We start from the raw sequence: 10400 nt of genomic DNA, 5'->3' as shown, positions 1-10400 counted from the left end.
TAGCTTGCTGGTTTTATTCGGTACAGCGAATCAAAACAAAACAAAAACCATGGCAACAGCTGTCAAAAAAGTCAACATTCCAAGCGATCCTCCTATTTTCTCTTGTAATCAAGATGTAATAAATGCTTATTGGATCCACCAAAAGCTTTTCAATACAAGGTTTAAAGCCGTGAAGCCAACACTGGTCATCTCCAACCGGATTTAGTGAAACTGTCTGCGTTGTTTCAAGAAGGGTTCGTGGATCTTTCGGAAGTGTGTCGGAAAGCCGCTTGTTCAATATTTTAAAGAGCTCCTTCACCGCACTGTGCCTTATGTTATATGAGGGAGATTATAACTGTAGATCCTCCAGTAGTTTTATATTGGCGATCATCTCATTTTCATCGTGTTCAAAAGCACTGAAGGGATTTTCATTTCATGTAGGTATCTGAATAGATTTGTTTTTTTTTTTTTTTTATATTGGTGACAATTTTCAGAGTATTTTTTGTTATTGTTGTATTGTATTTCTTATCTGTGAATCTTAGGCCTCTGATAAAGATGAAAGTTGTAATGAGGCTTTAATGAAGGTCTAAGACTGCTTCAAGTTTTATATCGGTCATAAAAAGTATGCCATTAAACATAATTGTATGTTTTGTTTTGGTTTTATTCTACAGTTATAGGTAGTGATACAGAACCACCTTACAGATACCGTTAAAACTATGAAGTCTGAGTTTTAATTTAGTAGTCATAAAACAGTTTTATAGACGACTTGACGGCCTGATTTTATGACAAGCACACAAAACCGTAATACAACCACAGGCTGCAAGGGTGCTATGATAAAACAATGATAAAATAAGAATGAAACTTCCAAGCATTTAGATTGTTACTTGGGAACTGCTCCACACCCAATCGATTTGTACGCCAATCTGTTGGCCAACCCATTTGAAATACACGCGTTGTTGATGCGACTTCCCCTTACATACTGCAACCAAGTTGACAGACTCAGGCTCCGCCCACCATAAATCAAACCGCTTTGATTTTACTTCAACCGATTCACCAACTGTCATTATTGTCTTGCAACCACCCACACAGGATACAATTGGGTTCTTTAAGGGCATTGAGGTAAATGCATATTCGTTATCTGTATTAAAAATGGAACCCATACCCAAAATTTCATCAATTTCGGTACACTGGAACTATTTTAAATAAGAACGATTACATTTGCAAAAATCACCTTATTAGCGCACCTCGGTATCACCATCAATCAATACGAAACTAACGATTAAAAATTGGCTCACTACTTGACTAACCTATTGGTCCCAAGCAAATCGTTTACGTACCCCATTCTAGCCAAAATTCTAGTACTACACTATGTTTGTTTTGATTCGCTATGAAAGTTTGACAGATAATGAGGGGTTATTGGTTTTTCCTATGTTTCGAGGGGTGAATCGATTAGCTTGGGACCGAAGTGAGTACCAGAGCTGAGCCAAAAAGTTGAGCTCGTTTCTTCGGGACCTTCTGGTCTTAGAGTTACCTCTATGGTATCACTTTGTATGGAAGCGAGCTGTCAGTTTGTCACTTTGAGTGTCAAACAGTATAGTTATTATTATGCTTTACATTTTGATTTAAAAATCGAGATGAAGGTGTGTGGGTTCGAAAACAAATATCGCTGTGCTCAGAAAACAAAGCTCTTTCAGAAAATATATAAAAACCGATATATTTTTCAAAATTAAAGAACCCAATTGAGCATCAACCCAACCTGTTATCGTACAGATTGCTGTGTATGGGCCCCATTGTAGACGCCGTCAATTTAATAGAATAAGAATCTCCAATAGGTACCGAGGGATAGGGTAACTTGAAAGGTCACAGTCAGATATTAGATGTAAGGCAAAATCCATAGAGATCCTGTAATTTTACAGATATTCATAGAACATCCCTGAAAATCCTGGCATTTTCCTGACGTTCTTGAAATTTTTCGTGAACTTCTCTGGAATTCATCGAAGATCTCTTGACTTGTACTGTCCTTCCCTGAAGTCATCAGAACTTCTAAAGGTTCCCACAATTTTCTAGAAGTAAATAAAACTGTTTTGAAGTTTTCGAAACTACCTGAATGCTTCCGGAACTTCCTTTAAAATATTTAGACTTTTCTGAACTTCTCTAACCTTCCTAAAATTTCCCACATGTTTTTTTTTATTTATAGGAAGCTAACGGAAGTGCCCTAAGGTACACTGATCTTCTCCGAAGTTCTCGGAACTTTTCTAGAATTCTTCAAATTCTTCTGAAGCTCTTAGTAGTGCCCTGAACTTCCCAAAAGTTTCCACAATTTTTCTGGATTTATAAAAAGTTTCTGGAGTTTAAACAATATTCCACAAGTTCTCGAAACTTCTTTAAAATTTCTGAAGCTAATGGAACTTCCCTAAGGTTCTCTGATCTTCTCCGAAGATCTCGGAACTTCTCTAGATTTCTTTAAATTCTTCTGAAACTCTTAGTACTGCCCTGAATTGATTAGAACAGTCCTAAAAATCCCCAAGATTCATAGAAAACATCTAACCGGTAGAGCTCTTAAAAACTTTATGAAGTTTTCACATCTCTGTAGTTTGTTTGACTACAGTATCCCCCCACTAATTCGACACTTGTTAATCCGACGACTCGATATTCCGACATTTCAGCACGGTCTCTGATTGAGCTTTTTTACATTGTTAGGCCCATTCTGCGCGGCATGTGAAGTGACAAGTGTCACATCAAGTGAGGTGACTCTCCATGAAAATCAAATGGAGATTAAACATATCCCGAGCTGACAATTGTCACTTCATTGTCACCTCACTTCACATGCCGCATTTTTTTTTTTTTTTTTTTTTTCCTCTGTTCGGGACATAACACCACTGCGACCAGTAATTTGATCTATTGTAGTAAATCCCGTGTCCTTAGTTTAGTGCATGTCGTATTACTCCATCACTATTGAGAAATGATGAAGTATTCGGTTTTGATACAGTTGTCATTCTTGCCTTCATCGCAAGGAATCGATTCTAACTGAAAGGTTCCGCTATTTATACCCTTCGGAGTTGGAACACCCTCCAAAGGCGCGCCCCTTTGTCAGTCAAAATTGGATTCCTTAACAACAAAAACAAGCTATGACACCGATAATGACCATGCATCAGAACCCTAGTCTTAACCACTTCAAACTAGGGAACAACGAATAGAAGATTAGGAATCACATAGATGAAGACTAACTAACTCATTTTTTCCATTGTTTCAAGATCATCCTCGGTCCAGGCAACCCGAGGACTTATCACTATCAACAAGGCATAAAAAGTAACAAGGACTAAGATGTGTTCCTTTGATTACTGAAAAATCCTGTTCCCCTAGTTTGAAGAAGTTAGGACTAGGAATCGGTGGTAGATCTTACATCCCGTAACGTACCACGAAAAGGTGATCTACCCACGTTACGGGGCTCACATGCCGCGTAGAATAGGCCTAATTGATTTGTATGGATTTGATAGTCGGATTTTTGGATCGCTCACATCCGACCACAAATCACCGACAAACCGACATGACACTTAATTCTGACTTATGCCCGAAAACCGTAAACGGCCGATTTAAATGTGCAGTGATCCGAACTGTCAAAACCATAGGATTTTTTGATCTAGATAAAAATAATTTGTCCAGTATAGATCAGACACCAACCAATTCATAACTTTTGCATGCGGGTTTCATGGCTTTGCTAAGTATTTCCCTCGAACACGGAGCCAGATGTCAGTAGTGTGGTTTGGTCAGAAATTTGATTGTTTTTGCTATGGTCATTCATGTCAGTTTGTCGGTGCACAAATTTGTGGGATTAACGGGTGGCAACTAAAATTTTGGAATTTCTTTCTCAAGCTGTCAAAAAAAGACAAACATACTTGAAGAAGATCTGATTTATTGAAATTAAAGATACATTGTCCATTGTTGAAAAAAAAATTAGTGAACATTTGAAAACGGTCCGTAATCGGATGTTCGGCGAAGCTTCCGTTTGATGTCGGAACAGGAGCGTTGTACGGCCTTCATGTCAACTTTGCGAATGCATCTCTTGATTCTACCAATCAACTGTTTGCAATTCGTGGCTCTCCAGTTATTTTTGTACACCAAGGAGCTCAAAACCCCGAAGAAATCTTCGATTGGGCGACACTGAGGCAGATTTGTCGGGTTGTGGTTTTTGGGTACAAATGGGATCGAATGGGTATTCAGGAACGATTGTGTTTTTTTGGCGTAATGCGATGACGCTTTATCCGGCCAAAACACGTATTGTCCATCAGCATGATGTTTTTGTAGAAAGGGGATCAAAATTTTCTTCAAACATTCGTTCTGGTATTGATTGATTGCCAAACCAGAGGGCTTGAACCATGGCACGAGATAGAGAACGAAGTCCTTTTGCGTCCATAATTTTGGCTGGTCTTCCACTACCTTGCTTGCGAGCAGTTGTTGGGGATCTTAGGATATGGTAAACAGTCGAAGCCGCAACATTTTCGCTTTTGAAATGTTGTACCGTATACTTTTTGCCGAGATTTCTGTGCAGTTCGTAGAACTGTACAACGCGCTCGCGAAATACTTCTTGTTTCGACGGCATTTTGAGCAAAACTGAGCAAGCATAAACAAAACAGAAAATACTAGCAGAAAGAGGAGAGAGAGAGCTAACACATACACACTCTTATTTCTCTCTGAGCTCGTTTGTTGTTGAGCATAGAGGCCTCGAAAAAATTCCAAAATTTTAGTTGCCACCCGTTAGATTTGAAAATTTGGGAGCATCTCAAAATTTCCCGCCATTTTCCTGAAGTTATGGAACTGCAATCATCTTCCCTGTAGTTCCCCTAGCTGTCGAAACTGCTCTGCAACTTTTAACTGTTCCCACATTTTCCTGATGTTCATGAAACTTTCTTGAAGTTCTTAGAGTTTCCTTGAAGTTATCGGAGCTCTCCTAAAATATTCTGGACTTTTATGAAGTTTTTTTTCCTTGATTTGTTTTCCATCGATCTTGTTGTCCGTACTCAGTACAAATGCTACCGACGCCAGGGAGGCAGCTCCCACACCTGGACCCTACCTATCGACCCATCAACTCATGGACCAGGGATCAACGGCTTAACTTCCCTTCCGAAGGAAGGCGTGATCGGAGATTTTATGTCTCAGAAAATTCCGACGCGCCGGCCGGGATTGCACCCAGGCCTTTTGGAATTCGAGGCACTTCATGTTGTTCTCTGGACTCCTGTGTTCTCGAAGATCTCCTGAAAATTCATAACTTCCCTGAAGTTCTTTGAACTTCCCTAAAATTTACGGAACTTAAATTTATGCAGTTCTTAGATTTTCAATGAAGTTCTCTTTATTTTCCTGAAATTCATGGAACTGTCCATGAATAATGGGAACCAATTCTTCAACATCTTACAACTTCTCCATCCAGTCTAGACTTTCCTGATGTTTAACATGTTTTTCTGATGTTATCCGCACTGCCCGAAAGATCTCTGAACTTCTTTAAAATTATCAATATCCAAGTAATCATAGGCATGTTTTGACACCTTTTGGGTTATATAGTCCTCTCCAGGTGGGTTCGTATTGGTGCGATTTGCGTGTGTTAGTGAGATGAAATTTTTTGTTAGCTGTGAGAAATTTTTTGATTGCTGTAAGAACTGTCATTCTAAAGTAAAAATAAACAACAAAACGAAAACAAACCCTACGCTTGCACGGTACTTGACTGTTACCCTTTTGTGAGTTAAGGTTAACCCATTTTTGATAAAGGTGGTTTTACTCATTAATGAGTAAATTATTTTAACAACAATGAGTTTCTGCTAACAGTAGCTAACAGTTACTACTTAATTGGCATTATGAATTAATCATTAATTAGTGGTGCCGCTTTTATTGACAATGGGTTCCCTTTTACTCATAAATGGATTTTTGAGTCTTACCGTGCACATGACAGTATACGCTAGTGTGTGTAAAATTATGTTATTAGTGTAGTGTTCGTGAGATCCTGCTTGGAGAACTCAATAGAAGACAACAAATCAAGAAGACTGGCAACTCTTCCATTTTCTCATACAAACGCTATGAGACAGGTACAATCTATAGTCGCTATATGCATAGTCTGGCGGATATAATTTCGATTTATCAAAAAGCGGAACCAATTCAATATATTGTAGACCAACAATTGAAAAGGTACTATGAACTTTTATAAACAAAACGTTGATTATTTTTTCCTCGCTAATCGAACGCAAATTACCAGCGTCGTCGGATAGGGGAAACTTTTCTCAAACCAAAGATGGTGTTAGTTTGCGTAGGCGAGCCTTGAGTCACGAGAAAAGGGTTTCCGAAGTTTTGTTCGCAATAGCTGATGTGCTCTTTTCTGTTATTGGTCGTGATTTGCTCGATTGGTTCCGCTATTTAACTCAATTGGTTCTCGAGATTCTATCCTCCAGACTATGAATATAGCGACTATAGTACAATCGCGTCATCTGCCGCTCAAAGGTAAATGCTTCGAACGAACTTGATAGTAAAGATTACATCCTCAGAAGAAGGGTTTGTGTATTTGCTCATTTTTCTATGCGTTGCTTCCACCTTCACTCAAGCGCAGCGCTACTTTATCTGTCGCTTGGATTCTGATTTGTTGTCTTCGGTTATATACAGTTGAACAAAAGCTTTACCAGTGCTTGTAAGTTCTGTGAGGCCCGTATATAGCCAAAATGGCGAAATTACGTATCTATGATTACTTGGGTACTCCCCTGAATTTCTCAGTATTTTATAAAAGTTCCCGCTATTCTTCAGAAGTTAATTGAATGGACATGAAGTTTCTACAACTTCCTGGAAGTTCCCGTAATTTTCCTGAAGCTTCAAGCGTAACTTTCCGCTAATTTTCCCCGAATTTCTCTGAACTTCCTTAAAGTTTTCGGTGCTTCCCTGAAGTTCCCTGGTTTTTCCAAGGTTCCGGAAATTGTCTTGATATTTATTAATATAAGCTCCCTGAATATCCCGCAATGTCCCTGAAGTTTTCGAAACATTCCTGATTTTTTTCGAATGTCCTAAAATTCCTCAGAACTCTTTGAAAGTGACTACACTTTTCCTGACGTTCTCTGATAATCCTCGAAGTACTCGGAACTTCCCTGAATATAATGAAACTAGTTAAAAATCTCTTAAATTTTCATTGAAATTCTGTAGTCTTGAACTGTCTTGATGTTCCCTGATCTTCGCTGAAGTCCTCGCATTTTAGTTCTCGAATCTGCCATTCAAATTACGGAACGTTCCATAAAATATGTTGAAATTTTCCTGATGCCGATGTAACTTCCCTAACGTTTTCAAAATGTTCATGAACCTCTCGGGACTTTGCTAAAGTTTTCCTTTAAATTTCCAGTAATGTCCTTGAAATTAATTGAACTGAGGTTAGGTTCTCCGGTCTGTCCTGATTTTTATTTGGTGCTTCCCTGAAGTTCTCTCAAATCTCCTGATGTTTTTGATACTGTCCTGAAAACCTTCAATCATCTTTTCTGGAGTTCTGCGTCGCGTCCACATGTGCAACCTGTGCACGACACAGGTGTGAATAATTTAAAAAAAAAATCGTTCAGATTAAAAAAAAAATATGGCCACATTATAGCAGTACTTCTTTACCCCAGACCACAAGGGACCATGAATGCACTAATTTATAGTGTTGCTTAATTGAATCTTCGACCTTGGTTTGCTTCAAAAAGGATTAAATTCAGTTCGGATGGTCTGCCTAATCCCTAATGCATTGATTTCTAAGCATGTCGATAACACTACCATGACAAAACTCGTTAAATAGTGCACCTAAAGCGACCTTTTTTGGGTTGCGGGTGGCAAGTTTGTGAATGTTCAAATGCCTGATGTGAGCCAAGCAGACCTTCTATCACCTCTTGAAACATACCACAAATTTTCCACCACTGGTTGAAATTGAAGCTTTCAGCAGTCACGCGTCAAACGGGAGCAACACGGAAACAGCAGTCTGGTGCGCTTTGGACGTTATCATACTTGCAGACCGGTTTGAATGTGTGAGTTTAAATTAGAAGAACATTTGTGATGGATGGGTGCCAAAGTGTGCATTTCTCACTGTGCACTTGGATATCTGTTTGCAGGCAAAGAGATTAATGGAGAAAGAGAGCGCAAAAGCTCGCTTCAGTCGAAAGATTACTCTTCGACTTCCTTGTGATAAAATCGAGAATTAGTTAAGTTTTGCCATTCCTCCTACTTGGGTTAACGCGAAAAGGGCCATACAAGTTTTGTTTACACAACATGATAGGTCCTTCAAATGTTACGGTAGTGATTAATATAGTAATAGAGAATATGTCCTTCGAATTCATGGAGCATTGTAAAAAAAAAAAAAACTTCTATGTTATGGTAAACTATAACGAACAAAGTTTGATGCACAGGTAAACAAATAAGGCACGCGACGCCTCTGCTGAACTTACCAGAAATTCCCGGTAATTCTTTAAGGTCTCGAAATGTTACAGAAGTTAATAAAAAAGTCTTGAATTTATCGGAACTTACCTGTGCAACTTACCTTGTGAAGAGCTGGTCCGAAAGTGAGTGGAGAGTTGCCCGTGTGTGTTTATGAAGCGTTGCCATAGATACCTCTGTTTACCAGCATTGAACTGCTGCGCTTACAACGGAGGGCTGCACACATGGCTTGCTGACTCGTTAAGCGTCAAGTTAAGACCTGCTTACACTAGCGCTAATATATGCCACACATTGGCGTTGACGGCGACTCTGTAGCTCTTTACTCCTATGAGAAAATCCATAAGCAAACGTCAGACTGTGCGTGAAACATGGCGGACTTTGTACTATCCTTTCACTCCACCGAAAATTTCCATAAGAAACTATCTAAATTTGCTGGAAGAGCAAATTTTTCGACGGTGCACCCTTACGGATCATTACGCTTACCAGAAAATCTGGGCTTTCCTGACGTTCCTGGAATATGACGGAAATTATTGGATCCCAAGACCTGGCTTCTCGGAGATATTTGGAACATTTGTAAAGATTCAACAACTTTCTGAAGTTCTCTTGATGTCCCTGAAGTTTCGCTGGATATCTATGAAGTCCTCAGAAGTTCTTAAAAGATTCTGCAGTTTTCCTGTGTTAAAATTCATAATGTTTCCCTGAAGTTAAAAAAAAAAAATCATGCCGAAAAATTACTTACACCGGACCGGGAATCGAACCCAGCCGCCTCCAGCATGGTCTTGCTTTATAGCTACGCCTTTACCAACTGAGCTTAGAGAGCCCCTCTCTCTTGATTCCTGATTCCTGAAATTGTTCTGAAATTAATGGAACTGCCCAAAAAATCCTTAAACCACCATGATCTAACACCAACACAGCCAGTTCTTGAAAGCATCCTGGAAAATGATGGATATACCTCCATAATTTTTCTTGTCTATTTGAAATATGTTTCACATCGAAGATGCGTCACACATATCAAAACGGCCAGGCCTACTGTGCAGCATTTAAGGGGCAAGATGATTCAGAAAACATCGAAGATTTAAACACGATGCTACAGAATCCAATAAATGGATGAAACGTGGACATCTCGTACCGTACGTTCCGATTTTGGTAATTATATGATTGGTTGATCGTTGGAAGCCTCAAAGCTAGAAAGGTTAAGTGATGCTGCATTTTCTTCTGACGGTTGGGGCATGAGCACTAACTCTGTCCTAGCCTTTTATGACTTATGGCTATAGCGCCATTACTCGCTTACTGAAAAAAGAAGAGGGAAAGGAAAAGGAGAAGGACAAAGGGAAAAGGATTATGTGAAATCTATGAACATAAACAATATTTTTTATTTGAGATATACCTACAATATAGAAATGCAGTACCCGAGTCTTGTCACTATTATCAAGTCATAAAAAGTAACAAGGACTAAAATGTGATCCTTTGATTACTGGAAAATCCTGATTCCCTAGTTTGAAGTTGTCACGACTAGGGTTCGGTGGTAGATTTTATACCAGTAACGCACCACAAAAAGGTGATCTCCCAAAACGAACTCACAAAGTTTAGCCAATTGAACCTGAAGGCTGCCTGACATGTGTTGATGTAGAAGTCCAAATTGTAGACGAAGCTTGACGAAGATCAACATAAACTAGTCCAGTTTATAGTAGTTGCGTATAGTAGTAGACTCAACGAATGATGGAACTAATGATGGGACGAATGATGGAACGCCTCGTGGAGGTTCTACTTCGCTTCGGAACAGCTTCTCAGCGGCAAATAATAGGGACCTAGAAATTGTCTCCTGGGCCTGGTTATGGCCAGATCGGCAACCGATTATAGATAATAAAAAAACACCACAGAAAAAAACAAACGTCAGTTTCGAACACACGCACAGCCTACTTCCAAAAAAAATCCTTAACCACCATGACACTTAAACTTAACTCTTGATCGAGAATCTATAACGGTAGATGCAAATGTGC

This window comes from Ochlerotatus camptorhynchus, unplaced genomic scaffold (genome assembly GCF_037179485.1).
Source record: "Ochlerotatus camptorhynchus isolate MF236.1 unplaced genomic scaffold, CSIRO-AGI_Acam_v1.1 ptg000330l, whole genome shotgun sequence".
In the NCBI taxonomy this organism is placed as follows: Eukaryota; Metazoa; Arthropoda; class Insecta; order Diptera; family Culicidae; genus Ochlerotatus; species Ochlerotatus camptorhynchus.
This window is presented reverse-complemented; position numbering follows the sequence as displayed.